This window comes from Nycticebus coucang, chromosome 3 (assembly GCF_027406575.1).
Source record: "Nycticebus coucang isolate mNycCou1 chromosome 3, mNycCou1.pri, whole genome shotgun sequence".
NCBI classification, from domain to species: Eukaryota; Metazoa; Chordata; class Mammalia; order Primates; family Lorisidae; genus Nycticebus; species Nycticebus coucang.
In genome coordinates, this window is record NC_069782.1 from 107,830,218 (window position 1) to 107,852,119 (window position 21,902).

Here is a 21,902-nt window from a genome sequence, read left to right on the forward strand (position 1 = left end):
CCCATATCAAGGAAAATTAAAAGCAAAAATTAAATCAATTAGATCTCAAACTAAAAAAGCTAAGAGAAAAAAACAGAAAAACTTAAGATGGGAAATAAAAATGAAAGTAGAAATTAAGGTGGAAAGTAGAAAAATAGATAAAAATAAAATTTTAAAGAAATCAACAAAATAAACAAACCCTAGACTATATTCCATATCATACACACACAAAATTGCTTATTACAAAGGATATTACTGGGATAACTGAAGAAATTGGAATGTACTCCACAGATTAAAGTATTACATCAGATTTTTTTGTTTCTTTGTTTTTAATTTTTTTAAGTTTATATTAATTTTTATTTAAGTATACATATTATATAAAATTTTATCTCATAGTTTTAAAGATATATAATTACTTACACATAACGTTTCAATCTAGTCTATCAATTATCATGAATCCTTTTGGTCCCTGCACCTGCCTTTGTGTCTTCCACCAAGACTTGATGCAAAACAAAATATAACTACCTCTCAGAGGGGAGGGGGCAAGAAATTAAGGTTATTGGGGAGATCCGGTCTGTTACTTTTGATGATGCTGAAAGATGTTCCACACCATGACCATGTTATTCAAATACAAAAGAGGAAGAAAAAAAACTACATGAGCAATCTTTGTGAGGTTTTACATGTAAAGTGTATTTCATATCACTACAGATTTAATTACTAAGAAGCTATGTCTAAGGTACTTAACTACTACTGAATCTTCTGAGATATTATCAATATCCAGCTTCCAATTTCCACTTTTTAAAATCTCTCTCCATTGTGCTCCTAGATTTGAAGGTGCCAACATTTACAGTAGGAATGATTTTCTGGGCTTCAGCCACTGGACAAAACGCTTCATTTCAAGATAGCTGCTGTGTTCACTATAAGGAATTCCATATATTGAAATGTTTCCTTTGGTCTTGGGAATAATATCTGCTATATTAGTTAACTTGTTAGAGTGTGTCCATCCTGTAGGTCGAAAAGCCAAAATCTGATCATACTCCCCACCACACCTCTTCAAATGACTCTGTAAACCCTTAAAATTAATTTGCATCATTGGGAGAAGGTGAACCAATGAACTGCATGTGTCTGTAGTGATGAGTGAATTAATTTCTGGTATATTGAGGCACTGTAATGTTTTATTTTTTTTTGGAACATGGCCACTTTGGAACACAAAACATCAGCAATGGCGAGAAAGACTTTCTCTTTTCCAATAGAGTAAGTGCCACACACAAGAGCATGTGGGTTTAGAGTTACAGCCTCAAAGGCAGTGTTGATGGCAAACTGGATAACCTCTTGCTGAGACGGAAAGGTGTATTCTGGGCTACAGTATGTTGTATCTAAGTACAGCGTGTGGACTTTCTGGCCTGCAAGAAGAGAACGTTCCATGCTGGGATCTGCAGTCTCCAGTGTGTAATATGACAGTACCATTAGGAAGATAAAAAAGGATCATGACAGCACCTAGACAGTGATTGGCATCCAGCAAAATAACTTTGATACCATTCACAACACACTCAGTGTCCACTGGCAATGGGTGGATGTATTGTTCTTGCTCATGAAGCTTGTTTTTCAACAAATTGCCAGTTATCTCACTACAATAAACTGGAAATGTGAAGTACTTAGACAGCCCAGCATAATGATCAGAATGAAAATGTGTGAGAAAATAGGCTGTGCAACCTTCCGCCACGCCATACTGGAAGGCATCAACTGTAAAGCCCATTCCAGGTATTTTCTTATAGAATGGATATGTCTTTTTTCTTTTTTTTTTTTGTCTTTTTTCTTAATTCTCCGAGTTTTTATACTTCCTGAATAACTGTACTGTTTTATATCCTAATAACTGTACTGTGGATAAGTAAAAGAATTGTCTCGTTCTTAGAAAATATAACTGGAGGGGTCTAGGGATCACCACCTTGTCATGTAACATCAATAAAGTTCCCTGTATTTATCCAAAAAAAGAAAATATGCACTAAATAATCTTGAAGTAAGGAAGCATAATGTATACAATTTATGACCAAATGGTTCAGAAAAATATTTATACAAATATAGACATGGATATAAATTTATAAAGAGACATGGTTATAGGTCTATTAAAATTTTATATAAATACAAATATGGATATACATCTATATTTTTGTGTGTATACAAACACACACACAAATAGAGAGGCAGAAGGGGATGGGAGGGAGTTAAGACAAAATACCGAAGTGCCAAAACTTTAAAAGATAGTGAAACCAGAAGTTTATACAGCTTGGTGTTCTTTTTACTATTCCTCCAACTATTTTTTAAGATTGAAATTATTTCAAAATAAAATGATAAAATAAATAAACTCTGAGTCCTGAATCTACCCACTTTTTCTCATATCTACCACCATCTCCCTCCTAAGGGGCCATCTTCCCTTGCTTAGACTTTTGCAAAAGCCTCTTAACTGGTCTTTGCTCCTACTATCAATTTCCACACAGAAACCAGAGTAGTCTTTTTAGATCATGAAATCAACCATATTCTTCCACTCAAAATACTTCTATAACTTCCTATCACACTTAAAATCTAACACCTCACCAGAAGCCCCTCCACCATCTAGTCCCTGTCTATTTTTCTAACCTCTTCTACTGCCACTCTGCAGCATATTTACTCTGGTCTTACCACATTATCCTTCTTACAGTTACTCAAAAACATTAAGTTTGTTCTAGTTGCTAGGCTTTCCACTCACCATTCCTTCTACCTGAAAGGCTCTCCCCTCAGCCTTTCAGAACACTGCTCCCTTCTTTCACCCAGCCTCTAATAAATGGCCTTCCCTCATCACACTAAGAAAGCAGCCTGATCTCTCACTAAGCCATCTCCCTGATTTATTTTTCTTCATAGCACTTTGGACATGTTTCATTATGTAATGAAATAAGAAATGATCAGATCATTCATGTTAGTAAATAATCTGTTGGCAAAGTTTTAATGCTATAATATTTCAAAGACAGTCATTAGGTTAACCTTGTACTCAGCCCCTCTACTTTTGGTCTGAACATAGTAGAGTTTTATATAGATAAACAACTTCTAATTCCAGCACTTTGGGAGGCTAAGGCCAGGATGATTACTTGAGGTCAGGAGTTTGAGATCACCCTAGCGAGACCCCCATCTCTACGAAAAAATATATACGTGTGTGTGTATCTATCTATCTATCTATCTATCTATCTAAAGCTTAGCCAGGCATATGCCTATAGTCCCAAGTACTTGGGAGGCTGAAGCAGTAGGATCTAGGATCGCTTGAGCCTAGGCATTTGAGATTACAGTGAGCTATACACTGCACTTAAGCCTGGGCAACAAAGTGAGACCTAGTCACTGAAGAAAAAAAAAAAAAAAAAAGACAGAGTTATGAGCTGATTTAAAGTAAAGAAGGATCCACTAAGAATGTGGCATTTAAACTGAGACCTAACAGGTAAGAAAGTGAGCCATGGAGATGGCTGAGCATTGCAGGCAGAGAGCACAATAAATGAAAAGTCTTTAAGGAAGGAATGTATTTGGTGTGTTCAAGACAGAACCAATAAGCCAACATAACTATAAAGGACTGAGCAACAGGGAGAATGGATCAGAGGAAGGAGGAAGCAGATGGAGTAAGGTCCAGTAGGCCATTTGGGAACACATCTTGTAGGCCATTGTGAGGACTTTGACTTTTACTCTAAGGTAGATACAGAGCCATTGGAGAATTTTAAGAATTATTTTGAGAAGGGACTGCAGTGGAGCAGGAGAAGTAGTAGTAAAATGATAGAAGGATTTTAAGCAATCCAGGCAAGAGAAGATTAAGAATCTGGGTGGTAACGCAGAGGAGGTAGTAAGAAGTACATTGGAGCCTGTGGCACCAATAGGATTTACTGATGGATTGAATGGATGCTGGGTGTGTGTGACAAAGGCATCAAAAAGATTCCAAAATTTCTGAACTGAACATCTAGAAAGATAAAGTAGTCATTAACTGAGATGGTGATGCCTCTAGGAAGAGTAAGTTTGGGGGAGAGATCAGGATTATAAATATTTTGCGAAAATAGACTTTTTGTGATTAAATGAAACAGAACTTACCAGTTAATGTGCTGAATGAATTAAAGATGCACTGAAATATTAGTCCCTTTGGCTCTGAGTGTGAAACTTCCAGGGTTATTCCTTCTACTGAGTGTACTCTCTTCCCTTTACCCCAGTGAGCCATATAAATACAAATGTCCCCAAAGTTGCCCCTGAAGTCTGCATTCAATGGGAAATTGTAGATAAATGTACTTCTATTTACAAACTATTCATTACAGAATTTTACGAAGAGATAGTCAACCCAGAGACTATTTTGTAAATATTTTGTAAAATCCTGTGATGAATAGTTTGTAAATAAAAAATTATCTAAATTTCCTTACATTTTATGGCCAAGGAATTTTTTCCTCATTTAAAAATCTTATTGTAGGGCGGTACCTGTGGCTCAAAGGAGTAGGGCACTGGCCCCATATACTGGAGGTGATGGGTTCAAACCTGGCCCTGGCCAAAAACTACAAAAATAAATAAATAAAAATCTTATTGTGTATTTGTTTATGTTGGCCTCTTCTGAAACGTTTTCAGCTTCTCAAGGGCAGTAAGCACGTTTTTTTTACCAGTCTGCTTTCCCACACACCCCAGTGTAAGTCCAAAATAGATGCACTGTAAATGTCTATTGAACTGAGTTTAGTTTAAACCTGAAGACGAGAGCTCCAGTGTGAAGACTCATTTTAAATCCAGCTCCAACAGAGGTCAGCAGTGTAAATCTATTCTAGTGCTTAATGTTGGCATTCCCCCACCCTCTTTGCCCTCTTGCTTAACTGACAAGTTTGTCTCCCTTGTTTTCTGGAGGGGGAGACAAGCAGTAATCATTTCTGCTGAGTCATCAGTGGGCGGGCCAGACACATTGGACTTGGGTATTAGATACATAAACAGCACCTGGCCAGGGTTCTTAGGAGAGAATAATTCATTACATAGACCGAGTATCAAAGCTTAACTATACTCTGGAATTATTTAACAAACACAAACATTAGAAAGATGCCTAATAGTATATTCCACCAATTTGAGTTTCCTGTGACTACTAGTCACTCCTTCTGCAGGACTTTGACCATACTTAATTATGTCTAAATCCATGTCTCTCTGGTTCTGCTGAATATCCCACCCATGTACAAGATCCCAACAATGCCAGCATACACCTTCCCATCAACTGGCTGCCGCCTCTCTCCTGTAGCTTTGACAACCGCATTTCTGTTTCATAGGTATACACTGTGCTGTTTTTCTTTTTGCTCATTTTATGCTGCTACTCTCTCTCACCCATATTTTCTCTTTCTCTTCCCCAAACAGCTTATTTTCCTTGAGAAAACTCTTTTTTTTTTTTTTTTTAGTTTTCGCTGGGGCCAGGCTTGAACCCACCACCCCTGGTATATGGGGCTGGCACCCTACTCCTTGAGCCACAAGTGCTGCCCAGAAAACTATTAAAATACAGAAAGGACTGGTTTCCAGGTAGTATACTGTCAGCATCACACAAGAAAAAGGCTTTCCACATCTAGCACTTTAGAACTTCAGCATATACTACAGGGTGTCCTAAAGGTCATCCCTAAAGTTGCCTTACGTAGGGAAAATGAGAAAATATAGCTTAATGTACCTTTATTTAACAACTATTCATCACAAAATTTTATATTTATAAAATATTCCCTGTTGGCCACCTCTTTGTAAAATTTTGTAATGAATACTTTGACAGACAAATGTGATACCCTTTATACTACAGAAACATTGCAATGAATAATTTGTAAATAAAGGTACATTTACCTACTATTTCCCATTTTCCTTATGTTTGGCAACTTTAGGGGTGATCTTTGGGACACCCCGCTATGTGTACAGCATATACCAGTGAGTGTATGGAAACACACACATTTTTTTGTTTTTTAGGTCAAAGAATTCCACCACACATGGAACATTTAGGTCACCATCAATAAAGCCAGTTGTGAGAATTTATTTCCTTACTGTCCAACTCCTGCCTTGCCTATTAAAGGCCTATTCCAATTCTCCAGCTCTGATGCCATCAAGCTGTCTTCTGTTTCTTGGGTCCACCCAAGTGATAAGCCTTGAATGCTTATCTTTTTTGCCGTTCACTCTCAGTTGCTCCCTGAGCTATCTACCTCTCTAGCTTTTATACTAAGAATACCTGTATGTATTTGATAACATCCAAGTGGAGCTGGTAGTTGGTGCCCTGACATGACCCATCTAGCCTATGTAGGGGCTATGAGCCAGGAGTTAAGTGATCATATTCCAAAGACTATAGCCATGAAGATAAGCCAAGATTCCATCTCACCTTTACTAGGTATGCTTACTCAAACATGCAAATGCTGGCTGGCCCTCTGCTTCTAGCACCTCCTCAGTCCTTGTGAGGCAATGCTGGTCCATTCCAACTGAAAAAAGCACCTGGGGAAGCACCCTAACTAATATGGACAGCCTAGATCATTTTGCTGCCTGTTACATACCTAGGGTAATGCAGCAGGCATCTCTGCAAAATAGCATCCCTCTTACAGCACTAGTTGATTATATCTAGTAAAAAGTAAATTTATTTTTGATTCCCCACATACCTTCTTCTATACCTGTCTCCCCTTTGGCATGAATCTTCTTTCTCCCAGAGACATAAGAGCCTAAGATTTCTTTCCATTCTCTTGATAAAAATGAACATTTAATGTTCTGGCAAAGCCATTCACACAAAAGTATATAAATTGTGTCTTGATTTAAAGAAATAAATGACAAAGTATGGTATTTGAGGCATTTAATTCATATTTAGGAAAGGTCTTAAGGGCTGCCCCTCACCTCACTTTTTGGGTTTTCTATTCAGTCCATATAAAGTTAGCACTGCTGGTTGAGGGTTAATTACACAGCTTCCACTGATTTAAGCATTCATTAGTTGTTTTTAGGTTCTGTGCACAATGCGCAGAGAGAGAAAGAGCTCCTGAGTCAGTTTGTAGTCAACAGAAAGACTAAAAATTAGTTTTGTATCATTGCAATAAAAATGTAATTAAGAAGATTTTTAAGAATTGTGTCATTCCCAAGTGAATCAGTCCCCCCAGCGGTGCCTGGCCTACAGTTGCCAGAGGATCTGCTGCTTGTGTCTGGGGCCATGTGGGTGGGTGTTAAAGAGCCCATATGGTATGATGTTCATTTCCTGCATTCCAAGCAAACAGCAGGTGGACTGCCTTCCTACTGCCTTTTAACAAGCAAAGCAGCTAGAAAATCCAGAATCTGGTAAGCAAAGTAAGACCGTGGGAAAAGCAGAAGGGCACTGAGAGAGAAATAAGCATGTCCTACATAATAATGATAATGACAGTAATTATACTACATTGAAACAATATCTGAGATTATTAAATAAATGTGTTTGTATTTATAGTTTACTTCCTAACTGACCTATAGTTCTCATATCAAGAGCCACGTAGTTTCTTTATCATGTAGGGATTTTATCTGCCATTAAAGTTGAGCAAAGGGCTGACTTAGTGGCATAAGGGAAGTTCCTATAAACAAGAAGATGAAGGAGAAAGCCTGTCTAATCAGTGCCTGGAAATCATGGACAAGAGAGGGAAGAGGGAAAGGAAGCAGGCTTTCTGACCTGTGAAATGACTTTGACCTGGAGGGCAGAGGATTGTTAGTTTGAACAAAATGACCAGAGGCAGTTTTGATCTACTCCCACTTTGGAATCCTGGAATGAGACATCCCTGTAAGGGACTCCGCCACACTAAGGCAGAGGCTTAGGCTGAATGGGTGGAGAAGACCTAGAAGAGGCAATGCTCTTTATTCCCTATGATCTGTGCATAATATGCAGAGAATTCTGAAAGTTCCTGTGTGCCCTGATTAGGTACTGGGGAGAGGCTGGGATTACTGTTAAACTTGGAGAGGCCTGGAGTTCAGAAAAGAAGGCCTGCAAAAACAGGCCCTTCAGTGACTGACGGCAATTTCACAACAGGCATGTCAGGCAGCAGTGGGTACCACTGTTCATCAAAATGTCAAATTAAATTAGTTTTCCTGCAATGGATGCTAATGCAGAAACTTGCTACCTACCCATAGCAAGAAAAATTAAGATGATAATTGGGAGAATATACAGCGTGCCCCATGAATGAAGGGCGCAACTGCCTCAACTGTACAACTTGAACTTTACTTAGAAAAACAAACCATGTAATCTAATCATCTGTGCCCTCATATTAATCTGAATTTTTAAAAAGAAAGAATTAGAAAAAATTTTTTAAAAAGATAACAAGTGAACTTCCCCTGTCACCAGAGGACCACATAAGCTGTTGCCCTATACAGAGAAGTTATTTTTTAAAAATAAAATTGTGTGGGGAGGAGGCAGTAGCCCTATTGCGAAGATGGACTGGTTGCTTCCTCAAAAGTCTCTTAAAACTGAAGTATAATATAGTTTCTCCTACTATGGTAAGCCATTTATGATAAAAAGATTTATGAGAAAAATCTATCATTAATATAAGTAAAGAGACTACATTTTCTTCAAACATCTTTATGGAATGAGTAAATTTGCTACTAGTGTCACACTAGCATTTATTGAGTGTTAACAACATGCCAGATACTGTTCAAAATGCTAAGTGAAATTGTATTTTATTTAATTCTCACTGTGGAGTAGGTACTACTCTTATCCTCTTTTTTACAGTTAAAGAAACTGTAATAAACAGTAAGATTAAGTAACTTTCTCAAGGTCAGTGATAGGTAAGAATTTGAACTCAAGTAATCTGACATAGAACTCATACTCTTATACACATTCTCAAAACCCTTCCTTTTATGTATTATATATTTTACAAAGTTTCCTACATAGGTCTCTATTACTAGACCAAGAACAATTTTGAAATCATACTATTTAATGATAAAAGAAAGCTACCTGGCAGTATGGGGAGTATGAACTTATTTATGTAATATATATATATATATATATATATATATTTTTTTTTTTTTTTAAGAGACAGACTCACTCTGTAACCAAGGCTGGAACACAGTGGCATGAGCATAACCCACTATAACCTCAAACACCAGGACTGAAGCAATCCTACCTCAGCCTCTGAGTAGCTGGTACTACAGATACCTGCCACGATTCCTGGCTAATTTCTCTTGGTTTGTTTTTTGGGTTTTGTAGAGACAGAGTATCACTATTTTGCCAGACAGATCTCAAACTTCTGGCCTTAAGCAATCATCCTGCGTTGGCCTCCCAAAGTGCTGGGATTATAGGCATGAGCAACCATGCACAGCCTAATTTATATCAACTGTGTATTTTTATACACAGAGAGTTACCTGGAGTGATATTCACCAGGAGATTGAGAATTGTTGATCCTGAGTAGTAGGATTTGAAATAGCTTTAAAATTTTTCTTTATTCTTTCCTGTTTAATTACAATTTTTATATGAGTATGGATTCACATCATAAGCAGAATAAAACAATGACGCTTCTATTAGTTCGAAAAGAATTGGCTTTACTGAATTAACAAATTCAAAAATCTCAGTTGCTCAACACATGCAATTTTATTTCTTTTCTTCTGCAAGTCAGGCAATTTCCTTTCAAATGGTAACTTAGCAATCAAATCTACTTCTAGCTTAGAGTTCTGCCATTTCAACCTATGGTTCTAGGGCCACAGAGCAGGGGATGAAAGAGAATGAAGACATTATATCCACTGTTAAATGCTTTCACTGGCCCAGTTAACCTATAAAGGATGGGACCTGTAGCCTCTCATGTGCCTCAGAAGGAGAGAACTGGATATAGGTAAACAAAAGTAATCTCTATCACAATGTAATTTTAATTTTGAAGATAATTAAAAAAGAGCATGGCCTCTAGAGTTAGACTGCCTGGGTTCACCTCCCAAAAGAGAAACTTAACTGACTTTGAACAAATTTTTTATCCTCCTTGTGTCTCAGACAGACCTCCAAATTGAGATCCCCGGCCTAGGCCAAACAGCTAGGCCAACAACTATCAAATGCCAGACATATGAGAGAGGAAAAGTCAGCCATCATAGCTGACAGAGAATCTACAGCCACAGGCATGATCACAGGCAAAAAAAACAGAAATATCTCCCAGCTGAATCCAGCCAAAATTGGTGACTCACAGAATTATGAGCTAATAAAATAATTGTTATTTTAAGCCATTAAATTTAGCACGATGTCTGGCTTAACTTCATCACATGGCTTAGCATAGTACTTGGCAGATAGAAAACATAGTAGAACCTCTGTATGTTGACCACCCAAGGTATTATAACAATGTAGTCAACATATGAAGGTGCTCTACATAAGGAATTAGGCCTGCTGTACTGCTATGTACAGGTGATGCATCTATGGTCTATGAAAATTAGGTCAACTTTAGGAGGTGGTCAATGCAGTAAGGTGGTCAACTATGAAGGTTCTACTGTACTTAGTAAATGTCAAGTGGTATTACCATTACTATCTTCATCTAATTTAAACTTCATAATATTTCTGTAAGGCAGATAAAGCAAAAATTTCTAACCTTAATTCTTAGGTAGGAGAAGGGTCAGAAATGGTAAATCGTTGACATCACATAGAATCTTCAAGGAGTTAAGTGAGCACCTAAAGACTTGAATTTATGAATACCTTTTCTATACAGCCTTATTCTACAAAAATAAATCCCTTCATAAATAGGGCAATATTTGCTCCTATAATTTTGAAATTACCAGTTTCCCATCAAAGTGTTTAATCAGCCTCCCAGTACCCAAGTTTTTCCTGTTAATGACCTTCCTGTTAATGACACTGACTTGTAATGTCAAGTTAAACTCACCAATTTAAGAGGAAATAAGTAAAGCAATTACTTTTTTAAAGATAAAGAAAATAGTTTCCTAGGTGGAAACTGGAAAGAGATCTTCTTTTTGAAATCAGAAATGAGATTGACAGAGTATCCATGTGTCTGACTCAGCAGTGACCAAAATTCCCTGAGAATGATTCCTACCACTTTGATGATGGATCTTACTGACCTGGCAAACACTAGCATCTACAAGTTCCAAATGCACCATTTCCACACCAACTCATGCCAGCATTTTTTAAGTCATATGAGCTTTCAAGGTTCTTTCTTTCTTAACAGATAAGAGATGAATTTTATCCCACTGAGCCAGCAAAGATATATTTCTTTTTCATGTAAATATTTCTTTATTTTTTATTTTTTGTTTAAAACTGTTTATTAAAATATGGATTAGGGCGGCGCCTGTGGCTCAAGGAGTAGGGCGCCGGTCCCATATGCCAGAGGTGGCGGGTTCAAACCCAGCCCTGGCCAAAAAAAAAAACAAAAAAAACAAACAAACAAAAAATAATAAATAATACTTTAAAAAAAAAAAAAATATATGGATTAAACCTGAAAACAGAACAACCAGAATGCCAGCCCTTTGCATAGTACAAGAAAGAAAGGAAGAAAGGAAGGAAGGGACAAAAGTAGGGAGGGAGAAAGCTTTCTATCTGCCCAAAGTAGGACTTCAAACACAACCAACCATGCCTTTTCTTCATTCCCCCATATCCAATTCGTATGTCTTATTTGACTTTACCTTTAAACTAGCCACCCTGAATACAAACACTTTTTCACAATATCTACTGTCATAGTCGCTGGTCTAAGTTATGTTTCCCCTTGAACTAGCACAGAAACCTCCTATACTAGAGCTCTCCAGAGAAACAGAACTGATAGGAAATAGATATGTTATATACATGGAATGGATATGTAACAAATTACATATTATATTTTATATATACAGGGTGTCCATAAAGTTAATGTACAATTTAAAATAGTCTAATATTTAAATATAAATATAATATTTATTCATATTTATATAAATATAATATTTATTCATATTTATATAAATATAATATTTAATTTTAAATAGTTACATATTTACTTAGCAACTCTAAGTAGGAGGGTATTACATGTTGTTTTTTTCTGTGACTTAGCCTTTACTGAGCACAGTTAATGTGTCTTAAAAGAAAATCCAGAATATACAAGGAACTCAATCCACTCAATAGCAAAAACACAAATAATCCTATTAAAAATAGGTCAAAGGCCTTAATAAAAATTTGTCAAAAGAAAAAACACAGAGGGTGGACCAAGATGGCGGCCGAGTAACAGCTTCCCTGCAACTGGGCACGATGAGTCTGGGGAGATAAGACTCCAGACATCTCTAGCTGGTGAGATCTACCTATAATCATCCCTTTGAGGATACAAGGAGTCAGCAAGGGACTTTGGACCCCAAGAGGAGGACAAAAACAGTGGAAAACTGGCAAGTGGTTGCGTGTGTTTGATCGACCTAATCCCACGGGCAACAGTAAGTACAAGCAGTAGTGAGACTGCAAACCAGAAAGGCCTTACCTGTGAACTGTTTCGGTGTTTTTGGACTTGGCACTCAGTTGAACTGCCTTGGGGAGAGTTTGAGCAGGAGTGCAGAGAACTTTGGGGATTGTCTAGGGCCCCAAACTGAGCCTCTGAGCTGGGCCGCAGGGAGCCACTGTGAGAGAACTGCCCGGCAAGTTCCACCCTCAGGGTCCCAGAGCAAAGATTTGGCGGGAGCTAGTAACCTAGTGACAGAGCAGCCTAAAGGCGGAGACGGAGCTGCCTTACAGCCTTAACCCTTAGGGGCAGAGTGAGACTGGTTTTGGCACACTGGAGCCTCGGGCTGTTGCCCTGGGTAGAGTGCCGTGGCGTCACAGCTCATACCAACCTCAAACTACAGGGCTTGGCGCCACCTGGACCTCCATAAGAGCTGCTCCATGACCCCCAACCTGGGACACGTGCCTGCTGGGCTTCTGCATGCCCTGACCAAAAACTGCAGGAGCCACACAACCCAACGTCCTCCCTCCTGTATCCTCCCTGCCTTCACACTGGCCCGATCATCTGGCCAGGCATACTGGTAGCCGCGTGCCCTCTGGAGCCCTCCCTGCCTCTGGGCAGAGCCCTTCTCCTGGCCAGAGACTGCTGGAGCCTTGGGCGCTCAGTGCCAAAGTCACTGAGCGCCAGACACTCCCAGAAACGTGTGCGCCACCTCCCTCCCTGTTGCTGGATCCGGGTGCGTCACACGCCAGAGTTGCTTCCACAAACAGAACTCCCTAGCAGGGTCAGCCCCAGAGGAACTACACAGGGTCACTCCCTACAAAGATCCAGCAACAAAAGAGTGATCACGCTGGGGTCTAATCTTGGAGAGACACCTCCCCAACTCGGAGGACAGACAGAGGCAACGGTGAAAAACAATCATGAGATAAAATCAACAGAAAAACTCTGGCAATATGAATAATCAGAGTAGATCAACTCCCCCAAAGACCAATGGGGCAGACACAGCACAAGATCCCATGCAAAATAGCTGAGATGTCAGAAATCAAATTCAGAATCTGGATGGCAAATAAGATCGAATTGGAATTCCAAGCAGTAACCCAAAAGATATCTCAAGAATTCAATGAATTCAAAGACCAAATGACCAAAGATTTTGACACATTGAGACAAGAATTTGCAGCCCTCAAAGATCTGAGAAACACAGTAGAATCCCTCAGTAACAGAATGGAGCAAGCAGAAGAAAGGATTTCTGACACTGAAGACAAAGCTTTCGAATGCTCCCAAACTCTCAAAGAGGAAGAGAAATGGAGGGCAAAAACAGATCACTCTCTCAGAGAGCTCTAGGATAATTCGAAGAAAACCAATATCATCTTATAGGGATTCCCAAAAGAGATGAAGTGTCTTCACAAGGCACAGAGTCTCTTCTCCATGAGATTACGAATGAGAACGTTCCAGACATGCCAAGAGATTCTGAAATTCAGATAGCAGACAGTTTCAGAACTCCAGCATGACTCAACCCAAATAAGACATCCCCCAGACACATCATAATCAATATCACTGAAGTTAATATGAAGGAGAAATTTCTGAAAGCTTCCAGATGAAAGAAAACCATTACCTACAACGGGAAGAATACTAGAATAACTGCAGATCTCTCTGCTGAAACCTTTCAAGCTAGAAGAGGATGGTCATCGACTTTTAATCTCCTAAAACAAAATAACTTTCAACCCAGGATCCTGTACCCAGCTAAACTGAGTTTCATTTATAACGGAGAAATTAAATACTTCAATGACATTCACATGTTGAAGAAATTTGCCATAACTAAACCAGCTCTCCAGGATATTCTCAGACCTATCCTCCATAAAGACAGCGTAATCCTCCACCACAAAAGTAAACCCACCCAGAAAATTTTGATAAAATTCCAACTTCAACAGTCGCAAAAGGATTAAAAATGTCCACCAGACTCTCGAAAGGCGTATCAATATTCTCAATTAATGTGAATGGTTTAAACTGTCTTCTAAAGAGGCACAGGTTGGCTGACTGGATACAAAAACTCAAGCCAGATATCTGCTACATCCAAGAATCGCATCTTACATTAAAAGACAAATATAGACTCAAGGTGAAGGGATGGTCATCTATATTCCAGGTAAATGGAAACCAGAAAAAAGCAGGCATTGCAATCCTGTTCACAGAAGCAACAGGCTTTAACCAACCAAAATAAGGAAGGATAAGGAAGGACACTTTATATTTGTTAAAGGTAATACTCACTATGATGAGATCGCAATTATTAGTATTTATGCACCCAACCAGAACACACTTCAATTTATAAGAGAAACTCTAACAGACATGAGCAACTCGATTTCCTCCAGTTCCATAGTAGTTAGAGATTTTAACACCCCTTTAGCAGTGCTGGATAGATCCTCCAAAAAGAAGCAAAGCAAACAAATCTTAGATTTAAACTCAACCATTCACCATCTGGACTTAACAGACATCTACAGAACATTTCATCCCAACAAAACTAAATACACATTCTTCTCATCAGCCCATGGAACATACTCCAAAATGGACCACATCCTAGGCCACAAATCTAACTTCTGCAAATTAAAAAAAATTAGAAATTATTCCTTGCATCTTCTCAGACCATCATGGAATAAAAGTTGAACTCAATAACACAGGAACCTGCATACCCATACAAAAACATGGACGCTAAACAACCTTATGCTGAAGGATAGATGGGTTATACATGGATTAAGAAGGAAATCACCAAATTTTTGGAACAAAACAACAATCAAGACACGAATTACCAGAACCTCTGGGACACTGCAAAGGCAGTCCTAAGAGGGAAATTTATAGCCTTCCTCAAGAAAATGGAAAGAGAGGAAGTTAATAACTTAATGGGACATCTCAAGCAACTGGAGAAGGAAGAACACTCCAACCCCAAACCCAGCAGAAGAAAAGAAATAACCAAAATCAGAGCAGAACTAAACGAAATTGAAAATAAAAGAATTATACAACAGATCAATAAATCCAAAAGTTCATTTTTTGAAAAATCAATAAAATAGATAAAACTTTGGCCAACCTAACCAGGAAAACAAGAGTAAAATCTCTAATTTCATCAATCAGAAATGGTAACGATGAAATAACAACAGACCCCTCAGAAAATCAAAAAATCCTTAACGAATACTACAAGAAACTCTACTCTCAGAAATATGAAAATCTGAAAGAAATCGACCAATACCTGGAAGTACGCCACCTACCAAGACTTAGCTAGATGAAGTGGAAATGTTGAACAGGCCTATATCAAGTTCTGAAATAGCATCAACTATACAAAATCTCCTTAATAAGAAAAGCCCAGGACCAGATGGCTTTACGTCAGAATTCTACCAAACCTTTAAAGAAGAACTAGTACCTATACTACTAAACCTCTTCCAAAATATAGAAAAAGAAGGAATACTACCCCACACATTCTACGAAGCAAACATCACCTTGATCCCTAAACCAAGGAAAGACCCAACAGGAAAAGAAAATTATAGACCAATATCACTAATGAATATTGATGCTAAAATACTTAATAAAATCCTAACAAACAGAATCCAACAACACATCAAAAAAATTATACACCATGACCAAGTGGGATTTATCCCAGGCTCTCAAGGCTGGTTCAATATACATAAATCTATAAATGTAATTCAGCACATAAACAAACTAAAAAATGAGGACCATATGATTCTTTCAATTGATGCAGAAAAAGCTTTTGATAATATCCAACATCCCTTCATGATCAGAATACTTAAGAAAATTGGTATAGAAAGGACATTTCTTAAACTAATAGAGGCCATCTACAAGCAAACCCACAGCCAATATCGTATTGAATGGAGTTAAACTGAAATCATTTCCACTTAGATCACGAACCAGGCAAGGTTGCCCATTGTCTCCATTGCTCTTTAACATTGTAATGGAAGTTTTAGCCACTGCAATTATGGAAGAAAAGGCAATCAAGGGTATCCATGTAGGGTCAGAAGAGATCAAACTTTCACTCTTCACAGATGATATGATCGTATATCTGGAAAACACTAGGGATTCTACTACAAACTTTTAGAAGTGATCAAGGAATATAGCAATGTCTCAGGCTACAAAATCAACACCCATAAATCTGTAGCCTTTATATATACCAACAATAACCAAGCCAAAAAAACAGTCAAGGACTCTATTCATTTCACAGTAGTGCCAAAGAAGATGAAATATTTGGGAGTATACCTAACAAAGGATGTGAAGATCTCTACAAAGAGAACTATGAAACTTTAAGAAAAGAAATAGCTGAAGATGCTAACAAATAGAAAAACATACCATGCTCATGGCTGGGAAGAATCAACATTGTTAAAATGTCTATACTACCCAAAACAATATATAATTTTAATGCAATTCCTATTAAAGCTCCACTGTCATATTTTAAAGATCTTGAAAAAATAATACTTTGTTTTATATGGAATCAGAAAAAAACTCAAATAGCCAAAACATTACTCAGCAATAAACACAAAGCTGGAGGAATCATGCTACCAGACCTGAGACTGTACTATAAATCGACAGTGATCAAAACAGCATGCTACTGGCACAAAAACAGAGAAGTAGATGTCTGGAACAGAATAGAGAACCAAGAGATGAATCCAGTTACTCACCGTTATTTGATCTTTGACAAGCCAATTAAAAACATTCAGTGGGGAAAAGATTCCCTATTTAACAAATGGTTCTGGGTAAATAGCTGGCAACCTGTAGAAGATTGAAACTGGACCCATACCTTTCACCATTAACTAAGATAGACAGACTCTCACTGGATAGAAGATTTAAACTTAAGACATGAAACTCTAAAAATACGTGAAGAAAGTGCAGGGAAAACTCTTGAAGGAATTGGCCTGGGTGAATATTTTATGAGGAGGACTCCCGAGGCAATTGAAACAGTGCCAAAAATACATTACTGGGACCTGATCAAACTAAAAAGCTTCTGCACAGCCAAGAACATAGTAAGCAAAGCAAGCAGACAGCCCTCAGAATGGGAGAAAATATTTGCAGGTTATACCTCGGTAAAGGTCTGATAACCAGAATCCACAGAGAACTCAAACATATTAGCAAGAAAAGAACACGTGACCCCATCTCAGGGTGGGCAAGGGACTTGAAGAGAAACTTCTCTAAAGACAGATGCACGATCTACAAACACATGAAAAAAAGCTCATCATCCTTATTCATCAGAGAAATGCAAATCAAAACTACTTTGATATATCACCTAACCCCAGTAAGAGTAGCCCACATAACAAAATCCCAAAACCAGAGATGTTGGCGTGGATGTGGAGAAAAGGGCACACTTCTACACTGCTGGTGGGAATGCACACTAATACGTTCCTTCTGGAAGGATGTTTGGAGAATACTTAGAGATCTAAAGATAGACCTGCCATTCGATCCTATAATTCCTTTACTAGGTTTATACCCAGAAGACCAAAAGTCACAATATAACAAAGACATCTGTACCAGAATGTTTATTGTAGCCCAATTCATAATTGCTAAGTCATGGAAGAAGCCCAAGTGCCCATCGACCCACGAATGGACTAGCAAATTGTGGTACATGTATACTGTGGAATATTATGCAGCCTTAAAGAAAGATGGAGACTTTACCTCTTTCATGTTTACATGGATGGAACTGGAACATATTCTTCTTAACGAAGTATCTCAGGAATGGAAGAAAAAGTATCCTATGTACTCAGTTCCTACTATGAAGCTAAATTATAGCTTTCACATGAAGGCTATAACCCAACTATAGCACAAGACTATGGGGAAAGGGCCAAGGAAGGGGAAGGGAGGGGGGAGGTTATGGTGGAGGGAGGATAAAGGATGGGGCCACACCTATGGTGCATCTTAGAATGGGTACAGGCGAAACTTTCTAAAGGCAGAATACAAATGCCTACATACTGTAACTAAGAAAATGCCATGAAGGCTATGTTGAACAGTTTGATGAGAATATTTCAGATTGTATATGAAGCCTTTGTACATAGCTATAACAGTAAAAATAAATTAATTAAAAAAGTAATTTAATAAATTAATTTTAAAAAAGACACAAATGACCAAGACATATAAAAAAATGTTCAACATTGCTAACCATTAGGGAAATGCAAATCGAAACTGCAATGAGACATCATCTTACTCCAGTTAAAACGGCTATTGCCAAAAAAGACAAAAGGTAAAGAATTGATAAGGACGAGAAAAGGAAATGTTTAGACTCTGCTGTTGATAATGTAAATTAGTATAGCCATTATGAGAAACAGTATAGAGATCCCATTAAAAATTAAGAAAAGAGGGCGGCACCTGTGGCTCAGTGAGTAGGGTGCTGGTACCATATACCAAAGGTGGCGGGTTCAAGCCTGGCCCCAGCCAAACTGCAACAAAAAAATAGCTGGATGTTGTGGTGAGTGCCTATAGTTCCAGCTACTTGGGAGGCTGAGGCAAGAGAATCACCTAAGCCCAGGAACTGGAGGTTGCTGTGAGCTGTGTGACACCAAAGCACCCTACCAAGGCTAATAAAGTAAGACACTGTCCCTTTAAAAAAAAAAAAAATTAAGAAAAGAACTACTATATGATCCAGCAATCTCACTATTGAGTATATATCCAAAGGGAATGGATAAAGAAAATGTGGTACATATACACAGTAGAATATTATTTAGCTATAAAAGGGAATGAAATCCTGTCATTTGAACAACAAGGATCTAACGTGAAGAAATCACGTTAAGTGAAATAAGCCAAACACAAAAGACAAATACCATATGATCTCACATGTGGAATCTAAAAACTGATCTTCTCATAGGCCAGAGTGGTGGCTCATGCCTGTAATCCTAGCACTCTGGGAAGCCAAGGTGGATGGATTGCTTCAGCTCATGAGTTTGAGATCTGCCTGAGCAACTGCAAGACCAGACTGAGCAACCATGAGAGCAGCCTGAGCGACCGCAAGACCCTATCTCTAAAAAAAAAAAAAAGCTTGAAGAACTAAATGTAGATCTTCCCTTTGATCCTGCAATCCTATCTAGGTATATACCCAGAAGAAAAAAAAATCATTTTGCACTACAATGTTTACTGCAGCTCAATTTATAATTGCCAAGACATGAAAGCAACTCAAGTGCCTATCAACCCATGAATGGATTAATGAACTGTGGCATATATATAACATGAAATACTATTCAGCCATATAAAAGGTAGGGAGTTTAAATCTTTTATATTTACCTGGATGGAGTTGAAACACATTCTTCTTAGTATAGTGTCACAGGAATGGAATGCAACTATCCAAGGTACTCAATACTAAGATGAAACCAGTAGAAAAACAACTACACACCCACATGAGAGAAAAACACAAGTATATTCAAGTGAAGGGGAGGGGGAGGAGTGAAAGGAGAAAAGGGAAGAGAAAAGAAATGATAAATGTTTGAGATGACGGATACGCTAATTATCCCTATTTGATCATTATACACTGTACATATATGTGGAAACATCACATTGTACCCATAAATATGAACAATTATTACATATCAATTAAAAATTTAAAAAATAGTAGTTTAAGAAATTTAAATCAGGGGAGGAGACAAGATGGCTGACTGAAGTCAGCTTTCCACAGAGGCTCCCGTTCAGAAGGAGAGTTAAAGGACAAAAATTCAGCAAGTAACCTGGTGGATTTGAGCTGCACTAAGAGAGAAGGTTGTAGAACGCACGTCAACCCCGCTGAGGCGAGCTGCGACCACAAGGATACAAACAAAAGGTACAAAATCCATCACCAAGCGGACGGGAGTCCCCTCCCCCATGAGAATGGCTCAGAGTGCCCCACAAACAATCGGGCAGAGTTCAAAGGTCCTCCCACTCCACTCCACGGGAGAGACCCACTAAAAACTGGACCTACCTCCCCTACTAGGGTGCCACGGCGTCCTACTGCCAGGCATAAAACTATATAAACTGTATATAGTCTCTACCTGGAGTTCTCAGCTCCCAGCGCTCCCCTTCGCTCACACTGGGGTCTGGAGGCCAGTCCCGGTCGGACGGTAGAGAGGGGACTGCACCAGAGTGGTAGTTCCCTGAGGCACAGTGCGACAGCCATCTTTTGGTGACAATACGGCCAGGCATAAAACTGTGCAAAGCTGTGTGTGTTCTCTGCCCGCAACCCCAGGCTTCCAGCACTCCCTGCGCTCCCCTCTGCTCTCGCTCCAAGGTCTGGAGGCCTGTCCCCCAGGGGTCCAGACTCTTGGGCGATTGCTCGAGGGGTGTAGACAGTGCTGGGCTGCACCCGGTCGGTGCAGACTCTGGTATACGGGAGCGGAGAGAGGACGGTTGGCCGGAGGGGAGCTACACCGGAGCAACGGTTGCCTGAGCCATAAGGCAGCAGCCCTCTTTTGCTAGCAATACAGCTCACTACAGAATATTCTGAAGCCACACCCCCTGTCTCCCTGGGCAACCAGAAACTCTGAGTTTGCCTGAGGCAACTCCAACTTGCAAACCAGGGAAACTCCCAGGGGGAAGGGGGGGGAGGGGAGGGGCTGACCCAGAGGTCTGCTTTACTGAACCTAAGACGCACCTGGCCCTAAGGGGATCGTCAGCCTATAGACAATACAAGAGCAAAGACAAGCTGATTTGGAACTCAGTTCAGCTTCTCTTCTGCAGGGGAAACGCAGAGTTATTCTGTTCCGTTCTGTCAGTAACATTAATCAGGGGCAAGACTGGACCTGAGTGAAAACCCCTCAACCTTCATCTAGCGCCCGAGGTTGTCAGGCCTCACCTCCTTCTGCTGGAGAGAGGCAGAGCGCAGCGGCCTGGCAGACTTCCTTGTGATTCAGGCAGGTACAAACTCCTGGAGTACCGATCCACTACAGGCAACTGGGTCAGCCAACTGCAGGGCTATCAGTGACTGGGTGTGAAGTGGTGCAAGGTGGGGAAGGAGGCAGCAACCTTCCCACACTGATTTATAGGCTGGGTGGCTTCTCCTGACTCCACGCAGCACTGGAGCAAGCCACACCAGAGTAGTCACCAGACCCCTGTGATCCAGTTCCCAGAGACCTCTTAACCTCTCTCACCCGAGACAGGTGCAGACTGAGACAATTGATTTGGACATTTTTGAACTGAACCAATCACCTGAGGACAAATCAGGTGGTGCCCTAGGTGCACGGTGGTAGGAAGGTTTGATTTTTCTTTCCCAATTGTTTGCCGGTGGGAAGCGGGGTGACTTAATTGCTGATATTTCTCCACAGCTCAGACTTCAATCCAAAGTATCTGTTTCACTAGGGTGGAACACAAACCAGCTGAAAACAAGGCAGAACTATTTAGCCCCACCACACCAGACAGGGCCCCAGTTTCTCAGGCCACAACACTGTAGGGCCCTCAATAAAGCCCCAGGGGAAGAAATCAGAGGGAGTAAAACAACCATGGGGCGGAATCAGCGGAAAAACTCTGGTAACATGAATAACCAGAATAGATCAACCCCCTCGAAGGAAAGATATGGCGGATGCAATTGAAGATCCCATTCATAAACAACTGGCTGAGATCTCAGAAATCGAATTCAGAATTTGG

General features: G+C 39.4%; 1 pseudogene; it reads right to left on the bottom strand.

Annotated features, from left to right (window-relative positions):
* Nucleotides 1-749: 749 nt before the first annotated feature.
* On the bottom strand, nt 750-5,299 carry LOC128581083 (DNA cross-link repair 1A protein-like; annotated as a pseudogene).
* Between the last annotated feature and the right edge of the window lie 16,603 nt (nt 5,300-21,902).